The sequence below is a fragment of the Gossypium hirsutum genome, chromosome D07 (genome assembly GCF_007990345.1).
Source record: "Gossypium hirsutum isolate 1008001.06 chromosome D07, Gossypium_hirsutum_v2.1, whole genome shotgun sequence".
Classification (NCBI taxonomy): Eukaryota; Viridiplantae; Streptophyta; class Magnoliopsida; order Malvales; family Malvaceae; genus Gossypium; species Gossypium hirsutum.
In genome coordinates, this window is record NC_053443.1 from 2,115,429 (window position 1) to 2,129,302 (window position 13,874).

A 13,874-nucleotide genomic window follows, 5' to 3' on the forward strand; every position below is an offset into this window, starting at 1 on the left:
TATAACTTATAATATATATTTTAACTAATAAAACCATTTATTATATTAATTAGAATTATTATTTAATTTATAGTTGAAAGTATAACTTCATAAAATAATTTTGTTAAATTAATATTTTTATGGTAAATAAAATTTTATTTCGCGTTAAAAGTTTCAATTTGGTACTGACCTTAAAAATAATCTATTTATTGTTGTAAGTAAAAACAATTCAAACTTAAACAAAATTTATACACAATTTTTTTAGGCAAATAAACTTTTAATTTGTATTAATTAAATAACCAAACTGATAATTTGTATTAATCCCAACATACCTTTCTTCATTATCTATCTTTGAAACCTCAATAAACTCGAAACATACTTAAAAGAACAACCATAAACATACATAATCCCTTCACAAAAGATATTTATAAACATCTCTTGATTGTGATATCAAAATAACCTTCAACTCGTCCAAGCATGGACAAATATACCAAGTACCATGATACATATGAAACTAGCATATTTATGTATGTAGACATCCTAAGTGTAGATGATAGCTACTATCATACTCTTGAAAGTATTGATGATAGTGTGATGTCCTAGGCTGAGTGGAGCTTCAAGACTCCCAATGAGTCGATATCTACGAGCAAAAACAATAATCCATGAGTATACTTAATAAGTCCAAATGAGAATTATTTGAGGGATTCCATTGGACAAATATGAATATAAAAAAAAGTAACATACAAACAATTCTAAAGACTTAGATGACAGGCAATGTCAATTTATACAAAACCATATAGAAATTCATAAACAATGGGGTATTAAACATTATTAAATCTAATTCATAATCTTGTAAGTTTAGTTTTTTTCCAAATTAGATATGGTTATACAAATCTCATCTTTATTAACATTTTAAATATTTTTCTTCTTTTTTTGGCTCTTCATAACGTTAGTGAAACGAGACTCAGGCACTTGAAAATTTCACCCAACACAATTAAATATGTACATAAGTATATTACTATACATACATTTTCACCTCACACAACCAAGATATAATACTAAGAATGCTCCAACCAATACCACCAATGTTTTCAAAATAAAATGTCCCCATGGCCCACATAGAAAGGTAGCATAACAAAGCTCCAAATCGATTCAACCAAAATTCTCAAAAAATAACGTGCTTTACTTTCGATACTTTGCTTATCTCTTTCGCTTCTATATATATGAAAACACACGAATTTATTAAGACTAAATCTAAGTTATCAACTCCATGACAATTAATCTTAAACAATTTTTAATTATTATAAGACAATTTAATCTAATTCTATATGTAAAATAATATTAATTTAATCTTAATCCTAACTTAAATAATTATAAATCAAATTCAATCAGTATCCTTGAAAGTAAAACTAAAAACATCAAATTAAAATTATATATTAAACAAAAATTAAAAACATAAAATTATTATCAACTTCACATCATAACATGACTTAGCACTAAAATTTTAAACAACCTATATATATATATATATATATGTATATATGTAAAATTTATCAATACAATAAGTCATCTTTAAAGTTAAATCAAGCCTACATAAATTTAAACTAAATGAATTCTAAATCTTTTAACTCCACCAAATACAATTAATATCCATGTCCATTTAATAAAGGCATAAACTAGTGAACTAACATGTATTAGGTAGTAGTTAATTAAGGGATAATCCAACACCTAGCAGCAATGAAATTGAAGCAATGGGCAACAACATTGAAGCAAACCACGTCTATTAATTGAAGTAGCAAGACCCAAGGAATTTGACAAGATAGAGCAAGGATGAGAAGTGGCACAATTGAAGCAAAAATTGGCTACGAGGAGACACCAAGCAATAGCAAAAATAACAGCAAATTGATGGAAGAAGGTAACAAAATATGGGATGATGGAGGTATAAGCTTTTAAGGGATATTGGTCGACAATGGAATTGAAGAATCGGGCAACAATTTAATAAAGCAATAGGTGGAAGAAGATGACACAGCTTTGTGGGCGAAATCATAGCATCAAATGGAAGCAATAATGGATCAAGAATAGCAACGACAACTCGAAACTAATTGGTGTGATCAACTAAGAGAAAAAAAGAACAAAGAAAAAAGGAAAGGTTAACTTCAATTTAATCCTTAAAATAAAGTTTAAATTCAATTCAGTCACGAATTTAAGCTAAATATTCAAATTTGATGTAATCCATAAAAATACTAAAAATCTAAATTTTATTCTTTAATTTGAAATTTTAAGAATAATTTATTTGACCTATATTGATGAATAAATGATGTAACTTATTCGAAAATTTTATCGAATTTATCTCGGATTGACACGAAATCTGATATTGAAATTTCGAGGCATTACAAATCGGATCATCTTTCATCACTCTAATGTCAACTTCATATTCTTGGAAAAATACAACATAAATCTATGATATTGCACTTTTTCTTTCTCCTATGGATCTTCTTAACGAAATTAGTTATTGAGATCGTAAAGTTTATTCTTTTGGAATAAATTCTAGTACTTGATTGGAAAGTTTAATGATATTGTCTTGAGCTAGAGTTGTTGCTTGAACAATATCAGGTATAGTAGATTTTTTTTTTTATCATTGTTAATAGCAATTAGAAGGATGTGTTGAGGAAACATCAATGTGTTCATCTTCAAAAACAATATACTTAATTCTCTCAAACTCCTTAAAATTGATGAATATTATCTTTTATTTTATAAGAGTAATTTTGTAAAGTAACTTTCCCGATATTTTAATCAATACTTTCAATGTATATCAAATATTGTAAAGTAACTTTTTCTGCAAAAACATTCCCATCAATCACATTCTAAAAAATTTTATTCAAACGCCTCCTTAATCTTTCAATTAAAAAAAAGGTTAAAATATACTCGATGTCCTCGTACTCTTCGTACATTTGGAATTTAGTTCTCTTACCATTTTTTAGAGAATTTAGTCACTTTTTTATTTAAAAATGTAGATCTAATTGTTGACATTATTAAAAGTCATATGTTAAATTCAAGTTCATTGCAATATCATTGGTTTTTTCTTTTTCGTTATATGGCTACCAAATGATTTTTTTCATATCAAAATGTCACATCAGCGAGTTTAATAGAATTAATTATTTTACTTAAATTTTAAAATTTGAAAAGTTGAATGAGTTAAATTCCTCAAAAATAAAATAGAAAGAGTACGAATATTATTTAAATAACTGAAAATTCTAGTAAATAAAAGAATTATCTAACCTTTTATTTCTTTAAATATTAGTTATTTTAAATAAAAATTATATGTAAAAATATTTATATATTTTCATCTAACATATTCTAGTAATAAATAAGTGGATTATCTGTTTGCATTAAAATTTCATCAGCAGAATTAAGGTTCATTGTTACAAGCCTACATACACTGCCCTCCAAATCCAATAATTTTGCTCATGCAATGAAAAACATTAAATAACATAAACCACATTTATTTTACATTTTTACTTTTTACTTTTATCATCAGATTGGTCAAAAGTTAATAACCATATGCACTACAATGATTATTATGTTTTTAAGCATTTGATCAACATTAATGTTTATCATTCTTATCTAGGATTAATAATCTTATTAAATGTATAATATAATTATTCAAACTTGGTTAAAATATGCCTATAGTCCTTGTACTTTTTGAATATTAGGAATTTAATCTCTATACTTGTATTTTCAAGAATTTAGTCCATCTACTTTTTAAATTTCAAAATTCAAGTTAATTACAAACATCTTTTTCTGATTACATGGCTACCAAAAATGTAGGTTTTTTTTTTGTTAATTCAAAATGTTACAACAACAAATTTTACAAAAAAAAAACAAAGAATCAACCGTACTAACAGTTTGACCTAATTTTTTGAAAATTAAAAAATAAAAGGATTAAATTCTTAATTTTTGAAAAGTTTATAGGCACATTTTAACCTTATTTAAATCTCACAATACTGTGGGTGATAAAAAATCCTCATGCCTCATACTTAATTCATAAAAAAAGGGGTAAATTTACATATAAAAATTTTAAATTATTGGTGATTTTTAGGGAAATTTACATTTATTCATATAAGTTACAAATCTTTAATTTCATCGAATTAAACCATTAAAATTTTTAACTTTTATGTAAGTTACAAAATTTTTAACTGATAAAATTACATCACTAAAAAAATTATTATTAATAAATTAAGCCATTTAAATTGACGTTGTTATGTAATTCTAACAGAAGAACTAAAAATGTCTATATAAATGTCCAATAATTTTTAAAAATTATTATTTTTTGTCATAATCGGGGTATCTACTATCAGTAGCAGTGACTAAACCCTTCATTGCGGATATTCTCCAAAGAGATAAATAGCTGACCAAGAAATGTGCTTCATTCCTATAAGTAAAATTAATTAATGTATGCCCGAACAACCAACGCAACTCAAACTTAGGCCACACCTAAAGCGGTGAACACCCTTAACCATCAGGTTATCACATGAGTTCCTTATTATTATTTTTATTTTTTGAGGGGAAGTGTTTTCATGGAGTGGATCGTTATTTTTTTGTGGTGAATGGTGACCTTCCCCATTTTAAAAAATATACCTTTATTTTTAAAAAAAAATTAATTAGGCACCAATATTTTTTAAATGATTTTTATGTAATTTTCACTAAATTAACTCGTGAAACTAAACTTAAAAGCAATTGTTAAACCTTATTTTTTAAAAACTAAAATATTTTCATGCCCGTTTTATATAGTACATGAAGATTAGACTTTTCAGTGTTTATGGCTTTTCCTTTTAATAATATGAGCTCCTCATGGGTTGTGTAATGTTTATTATTTTATTTGAATATATAATGAATTGTTTTTAATAAATAAATGATGTTAGTAGAGATAAAACTTTTTTTTAAATCTATTTATTTTTATATCTGGTTTTATAAAATAATTAACCAAATATATAGTGAAATATAAGAATGGGAAGGTTTTGGAAGGATTTTATTACCTATGAATCCATATGATGATTATATACGCAAATTAACATGATTATGTTTTAAATTTTGTGAAATTCTGAGGATGAACTAAATTATTATGCCGTCTCATACATTTTTATGTGATTAGAAAGGAATATGATTTATAATTTCATAAAAGTATGTTTTTTATGATTCAATTTACTATTTTTTTTTCAATTAAAATTATATTGAGTTCATACTATTACTAGAAAAGATGGATTTTATTTTAGGTAAGATTACACCATTAGTCACTGAATTATAGGTAAATTTTCGTTTTGGTCATTTAATTAAAAAATTTTGTAATTTGGTCACTAACATTTTCAAAATTTTTTTTTTGTTACCCGACTATTAAGTGGCACTTTTTTAAGTTTTTATACTTTCTATTAATTTGACCCTAATATATAGAAAATTTTAAAATTAAAAGTTAAATAAATGTATACAAATATTTAAAAATAGATAATGTGAGAGAAAATTAGGGAAACTTGTTTTTAAACCCTCTAAATTTCTTTAAAAAACATAGAAAATATTTGGTTATCTGTTTTTTACTTCTTCTATTTCGTGACATAACTTTTTCGTTATAAGAAAAGAAAAAAATCAAAATATAATTTCTTTTTACAATTTGGGTTTTGAAAAAAAAAATTGTGGTATATTTTATATGTTTGGCTAAAAAAATGGCATCAAAGTCTATTTTATAAGTCTCTGTAATATCAATTACGGATGTTCTTCAGGGGCCTGAATTTTGACTTAAAGATATTATTAATTTGGTTTCAAGAAACATTGAGGAAACATGTAATTGTCTAACTTTTTATTTATTTATTTTGTTTTTAACTTGTTATTGGATTCTATTGAATGATAATTTTCTTTATTTCCCATACATGTTAGTTTTCCAACAACAAGGGCGAAGCCAAAATTTAATTTTTAGGGGGGCAAAATTAAGTTGTAGATTTTTATGATAGTAAAATGCAATTTCACCATTTTTATGATCAGGGTCAAATTAAAATAAAATATAAGTATTAAATATTAAATTTGTTATTATACCAATTAAAAGGTGTTACTTAAGTGACAAAAAAAATCTAAAACATTAATGATTAAATTGTAACTTTTTTAATAACCTATATCTTTACAATTTTAAAATAATTAAATCAAATTTTTATCATTTAGAGAAACAAAGTTCAAATTTACCATTATTAATTTAAATTTGTATACATTATAAAGGGACTAAAAAAGAAATTTTCCATTTAGTGGGTTGAGCCCCTACCAGCTCCTATTCAACAATCAACAACAACATTTTGAAGATTTTATTTTTCTAGATCTTTTATATAGAATTTTTTATTTTTAAATTATTTTGAGTTTTTAATAATTTTTATATATGATCAGGATCAAATTAAAATAAAATGTAAAAAATAAAAATTAAATTTATTATTATACCAATTAAAAAGTGTTACTTAACATAGTGACAAAAAAAATCTAAATTTATTAATGTTTAAATTGTAACTCTTTTTTTTTTGTTGAGAAACTATGTGGATTTCCGATTGGAATTCCTATGAAATTTTTTATCATAGGGGTATGGAAATTATGTATTTAAGTTTAAAAATAATATATATTAAATATAAAAAAATGTATGATTTGAAATTTATAATAATATTATATTTATAATATGTACAAAATTAAAATAAAAAATTAATTTAAATTACGAGTAAAAAAATTTAAATAGGTAAATACATCAAATTAATAATTTTAATTGCGTTATAATTATTTATAATGGTATTGTCATTTCTCTTCATAAAAAATCTAGAAAAATAAAATCTTCAAAATGTTGTTGTTGATTGTTGAATAAGAGCTGGTAGGGGCCCAACCCCCTAAATGGAAAATTTCTTTTTTAGTCCTTTTATAATTTATACAAATTTAAATTAATAATGGTAAATTTGAACTTTGTTTCTCCAAATGATAAAAAGTTGACTTAATCATTTAAAAGTTATAAAGATATAGGTTATTAAAAAAAGTTACAATTTAATCATTAATGTTTTAGATTTTTTTTGTCACTCAGTAACACATTTTAATTGGTATAATAACAATTTTAATTTTTAATTTTTATATTATTAAAATGAAAAAAATTAGTTTAAATTATGAGTAAAAAGAAATTTAAATAGGTAAATACATCAAATTAATAATTTTAATTGCATTATAATTATATATAATGATATTGTCATTTCTCTACAACACGTCAAAATGGTATCATATTGGTGAAAGGAAAATTCAATATTGAGTTGACTTGTGACACAGACTCAATTATTATGAGAGCACATTTGTCTTTTTAAATAAAATTAATAAAAATGTACAAATATTAAAATTTGAACTCATGCCATTAGAAACAATGAAACCTTAATTTTGCCATTACAACTAAATCTTTATTTTCACTTGTTTTGTACATTTTAATATCGAATCTCATCACATGCAAGGGTTTTATCGGTTTTATTAAAAATATAAAAAAAAACAAAAGTACCGTTGTAATAATATAAATTATTTAAAAAATGAAAGTACATTTTAGTAATTTCTCGGGTTAAAATGGTGTTTGGTTGACTCGAGACATTAACTCGGCCAGGGGTTTAAATAAAATAGTATAGATACAAACAACGTGGATGAAAAAGTTTGTCTAATAATATTAAAAGATACAAAAATAAATAAAACTTTAATTGAAATGGTAAAGGTAAAGTTTTGTAAATGTTGATGGCACAGGTTTAAATCCTGTCATGTAAAAGATTTTTATTGATTTTATTAAAAATATAAAAAGATACTTACCTTATCATTTTTGTTGTTGCCAATCTTTTGAACCAAAACAATTAGCAGTGATTTTGTTGATATCATGGAAGTATGTTAGCTCATATTTGATGATAGAACTTTGGAAGATACAAATAGAAGAAGAAATGATTGTCAAGATTCTTGGATTAGTGGATGATGCTAAATTGGAGTATATCAAGAATATTTCAGCATTTATCATTGTATTTATTAGGATACTTGTAAAGCTCTTTTTAAAGTTACTTTGGTGAAATTTTGATTGTGATTGATAGGTATCTTAGCAAGTCTTAAACTCTTATATAAAAGGTTTTTGTAAGTAAAAAGTGTGAGAGCCAGTACTTATATCTTGTTCAATGATGAACTTATTTGAGAGTGCATATTTGTAAGTAAAACTTAATCGAGTCACCTAATCTTACAAACGAAATTTTCAGGGGAAAACTTAGCGTAGATATCTTAGTACGAACTGCATGTACTTGCTTGGGAAAGGAGTTGTGAGCTTTAGCCGATAGGGAAAGAAGCATACTCTTGAAGGGTTTGGGGATTGGTTAAAATTTTATCCTGAGCGAGGCTCCGCGAACGTAAGACCGTTTTGTATGAACCGCGTAAACAAAGATTGATAGTGTCTTTTTTTTATTTATTGCAGCCTATTTTCATTCTATCTACAATTACAACGAATGTTAAGTTAAGTCAATTTATCATATCTACAGACTAAATATTTTTTAAATAATAATCAAGTGATCTAACTTTTAGTAGCCAAAATATATAACTCATTCTTACGATTAGTGAGAATCCTTAATAAACAATCAAGTGTTATAAATATTTAAAAAAAAAGATGCATAATATTTTTAAAAAAAATTACATTATCAGTATATCAAATACTAATACTTAAATAAAATAAATAATTTGATTTAAAAAACTAAAAAGTTCAAATATCCTAAATTGAAAAAATGAAAAATAATAGATTTATCAAAAAAAATCCAAGTAATCCAAAATTTTAATTAAAAAAAATAAGGGTTTTTGTTTATAATAGTACAAAACTACAAACCAGCTATTGAATCGAAGGAAACAAAGAGAAAAGACAATGACATCAAAGCTCCACGCTTGGTTGGGATGAGTAGAAAAGAATCCTAGTACTCCCCAAACACCCTAACTCATCACTTTGGCCACCTCTCTCTCACATCATGCTTTCAAAAATTAAGTTCCCCATTTTGGAAACACTTGATGCATCACTACCCAATTTATTATTTCTTTCTTTCCTAATTTCATAAATATGTTCCCTCCTATTTTTGTTCTAATCTTTTCTCTAATAATTATAATAACAAAAATATCTTAACCATTAGATCAAAATAATCGATTCTAAGTCTTAGATTCTGTATTTATCTTACCTTATTACAATAAAACCAACAACACCCAATCTTTTCATTCTTTTTTCTTTCCACTCCAATTTTGTTCTAAAAAAAATTTAAAAATAAAGATTATCCAAATTTTTTTCACACTAAAATTTTAAATACACGGTAAAAAGAAAAAAATGAAGGGAAAGATCGGGTGTTGTTGGTTTTATTTTAATAAGGTAAGATGAATATAAAATCTAAGGCTTAGAACCATTTATTCTGATCTAATAGTTGCCACAGATCATTTTGATTCTCATTTTAAAAATTCCCATTATAATTGCCACAGATCTTCTCTCCCTTTTTTAAAAATTTTAAGATTTTATATTGCTTAACAAAAAACAACAATTTTATCCATTATAATTGCCACAGATCTTCTCTCCCTTTTTTAAAAATTTTAAGATTTTATATTGCTTAACAAAAAACAACAATTTTATTTTATGAACTTGACTCACAATAACTTTGCACATGGAAACTTATTTAGATTCTAAAAAAAAAATGCTATATTGTTTAGGATTGGTAAAAAATGGTATCAACCTCGCAAGTGCCTTATATGCTATATGGCAGAGGTTCAAACTTTACCAAATGTAAATATCCATATTTCTTTGATAGGTAATTTAGCGCTACGCATGGTTTATTCTAACAGGGTGTTCTTACTTTATTAAACTCGTAGCCTTAGCCACTCCACTCTTTATAAAGTTGGAAGACAAAATCTCATCCCAATAAGACTTCTTTCGAAGGAGTTAGTCTCCCCTTAACAAAAAAAGCGATATTGTCCATGGTTGGTGTTTTGTCTCTCTACCCTAATGAGAACTTGAATGCTTAAGGCTGCTTAAAGAGGCAACAGGTTCAACAAAGTGAGAGCGTCTTATCAAGTTTTTTAAAAAGTGGATTATACGTGACACACGGCCACCTATCAAATAAATATGGGCATATGTGCTTGGTAGATTTTGAGCTCGTGCTCTGCAATATAAAGGGCACTTGTGAGCAACTATGCTATCACAACTTGTGTTGGTGAGATGCTCTCACTCTACTGAACTCACCGCCTCTTCAGAAAGCCTTAGACACTTAGACTCTCGATAAGGTTGGGAGACAAAACCTAAATTAGGAGCAATACAGAGCCGTTGAGAGGTTTGTCAGCTTCGTGCAAATAACACTTCAAATATTTCTTATAAGGAGTGGACATCCCCTAAATAAATTTAATTACAATAAACTTATCAAATAGGAATAAAAATATAATTATCTATAAAAAAATCCACTAATTTAGTTATATATATATATATATGATGATGATGATGAATTCTAGTTATCGTTAATTAACGTGTTAAAACAACTTAGATAATTAAGCATGATTAGTAGGAAACAATTGGTTTTCTATGGCCACCTGATGTGGTGACATGTGGGTCCCAATAGTTATAATCAACGGTGGAAAAAAGATATGGAAGAGATCCGGGCACAATGTTTGATTTTTTGCTCTTCCTAAATGGCCGACCACTTACTATCCCATTCAAAAAATGTGGAAAATTATTACATTTTCTTAAATTTACAATTGGCATCATCAAAAAACTTTATTTTAAATATAATTAAAAAAATACTTTAAAAGGAAATTACAAGTTGAAAGAATTTTTAAAGGTTCTTAAAAATAATTTTTATATAATGATTAAATTATGATACAAATAACTTTACATATTAGTTTTTGTTATAAGACTAATTTATGTTAGTTGTAATTATATTTTTATATCTTTTTGGTCTTTCGATTATAAAAAATTATTATTTAATTTTATCTTTTTTTATCACTATCGTAAAAATGGAAATGCCCAAAAATCTAAAATAATCGGGTGACCAAAAAAACAATTAAATAGTTGAATGACTAATTATAACTTTCCATAATTAGGTGACTAAGAAAAGAAAAGACAAACATAATTGAATGACTATTAGTACAATTTACCCTTATTATAAATATATGTACATAATTCTCTGAACCCCGTTAATTTATGAGAATGAATAGTGCAAGAGTAAAGTGAATGTTTCAATCAAGCAATTAAACCTTAATTTGTTTGTACTTAATTAAATTTAAGAAAGCCCTTCAATTATTTAAATATATTTTTATTGCAATTGTAACTTGTACAAACTTATATTATCCAATTATGAAGCCAGAAGTTGAACTGCATTTTCCTTTTTCTATTAAAAAAAAGGGAATTCAGTCTTTATATGTTAAATCAAATAGCAAATTGGTCCTTTTATTAAAAATTCCATTCATTCCTCCTGTTAAAAACTTGTCCCTGTACATCAACATGAGCTACGCATGACACGTACGTGTTATTGTCCAATTATTCTGTTAGCCATGTCAGTTTTTAACAGTGTAAATGGATGAAATTTTTAACAAAAAGGACCAATTTACTCTTTGATCAAATGTACAACAACAAATTTGCCTATTTTTTTTTAAGTAGAGTGAGCAAAATGCGACCTTACTCTTAATATAAGGACGTCAATAATACTTTTACCGGATTTTGTAAATTATTTATTTCCAAGATGGCCTTAATTTTAACCAAGTATAAAATGGGCCTAACCCTTGTTTGGTATTACTATTTTTTCCCTTTTTTAAAGAAGTTGAGTCCAAGCAATGAGGTAGGTCCAATCCCATACACAAAGCAACAATATTTTTGAGTTTTGAGCTTTTTCTCATTGTGGGCTTCTAATTACATTTATAATGAATTTTATTTTTTTAATAAAAACAAATTTATGACCTAATAATTATTTAAAACCGTATTACAATTACTTAATAACGTCTTGATCCAATAACAACCATTATTTTCTATAAAAAACGAAGACTTGAATTCAAATCTTTTGTCACTCCACCAATGACAAAATGTTTGAAGCCATTCTATGTATGAATATACATAGTGGCAATACTGAATTTAAATTCTTTAGATTTCAAAAATAAAAATAAAAATTTAAAGGTTAAAATATGTCCTTATACTTTATATAAAATTGAAATTTAGTTTCTATACTTTTATTTTTAGGAATTTGGTCAATCTGTTTTTCAAATTTAAAAATTTAAGTCCAACTATTAACATTGTTAATGTTTTTTTTGTTAATTTTGTTGGTGTGACATTTTGAAATAATAAAAAAAACTCAATTAGTAATAATACAACTAAAAAATGATGTTGTAATGAACTTAAATTTAACAAAATAATCTTAACACTATTAATAGTTAGACCTAAATTTTAGAATATGCTTTTTTGTTGGATGCACTGGGTTGTTAATAAAATATTTTATTTTCTGGTGAAGATAGCATTATTTTATGTGAATCACATTGAATGAGGTTGATCTATAAACAGTTTTCCCCAAATTTATTTTGTGATACCACATTTGATCTCACTAATGAAGATGAATGACGTTAAGAAGTGTGCACGGAATAAGCTTATTGAAATCTAATTTATCCTTTACTTTGGTATTCGTATAATTTACCTTATTTTGATTGTTTTAATAAAAATTATCTTTTCCTTAAGAAAAGAAAAAAAGAAATCAACATGTATTTAATAAATTTTATATATAATTATTTTTATCACTCTAACTATAATTATTGTTGAGTAAATTGAAAATAATATTTTCACATAAAATATATTTTTACTCGTATATTTGTCAGTGGGAGAGAAAAATTAAGAAAGTTGGTTTAAAAATTCTATGATAGGAAGTTTATGTTTTGGTCATTTAAAATGATTACTGAACAGTTTATAAGTTTTTATTTAAGTTACAAAACATTTAAAATTGTCGTTGTATGGCATTCTCTGTTCCCACTGCTTGATCAATCGAAAGCTCTTATTTCTATCTCTTCTACATTTCATTTTTTTTATGAAACAACTTTGAATGTTTGAATATGCGAACCAAAATTCAAATAATGTTCTTGTTCGATCTTCCATACTAATTGCCAAATCAACTTGGATCTAAGATATGTTCTTCTACTCATCAATGGGTATTAATCCACTCTACCGATCGTCAAATTGTCGTTTGGAGCTGACTAATTGTACTTAAAAAAAATTAAACCGCACACTAACATTTTATAACCTTTTAAAATTAAATATCAAAATATAAACTTATTAATAATTTAACGACGTAGTTTATCTTTTTATATATTCTATATAAATATATAAAAAAAACCCAAACTCATAAAATTTCAATTGAATTACCTTCAAACTTATAGTAATTATATATTATAATAAGAAACTAAATTCCCAAAGGAAGAGTATAGGAATATACTGAATGAAATGTCAAAAGGGAAGGAGATGAGTGTGGGACAGGACGACAACTTACTGTACCCGATTCACGTGCACATCAATTCCATGTTGTCTCTAATTTCTGCACTCTAACACGTGTCACCTTTTCTGTTCTTAATTCCAAAATACTACGGTTCTTTTGGGTCCCACTATACCTTTGTCTCGTAATATTGGATTTTTTATATGAATTATTTTATTAAATCATTCAATTATGAAAATTATTAAAATATTTTTATATTTACAATTTAAGCTATATATATCTTAAAGTATTTTATTTTTTTATTTAATAAATCAACAAAAATTTAATAAGAATAAAATATGTATAATTAAAGTATTAATGAATTTTTTATATTTTTAATAAATATATTTATTATATACTTTTTTTCACGAG